Consider the following 288-nt stretch of genomic DNA (forward strand, 5'->3'; position numbering starts at 1 on the left):
GTCATTGAAAATGCGATACCTGCGAGTAGAGGGAGAGGGGCCAGGAGTCCAAAGTTTTTAACAATAGGGAAAATAGATTCCATTCAAGGTTGGATCAAGTGTGGGTCTCGTGCAGTTCCGCAACTGTAGGTGAGTCTCCATGGAATACAGTCTCCGGAAGGCAGTTCTGGCAAGCAGAGTTGACCATCAGTTGATGCGGCACAGCAGCCATCTTGTGGTTAGCAGGATTGGTGTTGTGGAGGTCTGCAGCGTGACTTATCCTCTGGTATCTGGCTTCCCTAAGAATGG

Source organism: Tupaia chinensis, unplaced genomic scaffold, assembly GCF_000334495.1.
Source record: "Tupaia chinensis unplaced genomic scaffold, TupChi_1.0 Scaffold000360_1, whole genome shotgun sequence".
NCBI classification, from domain to species: Eukaryota; Metazoa; Chordata; class Mammalia; order Scandentia; family Tupaiidae; genus Tupaia; species Tupaia belangeri.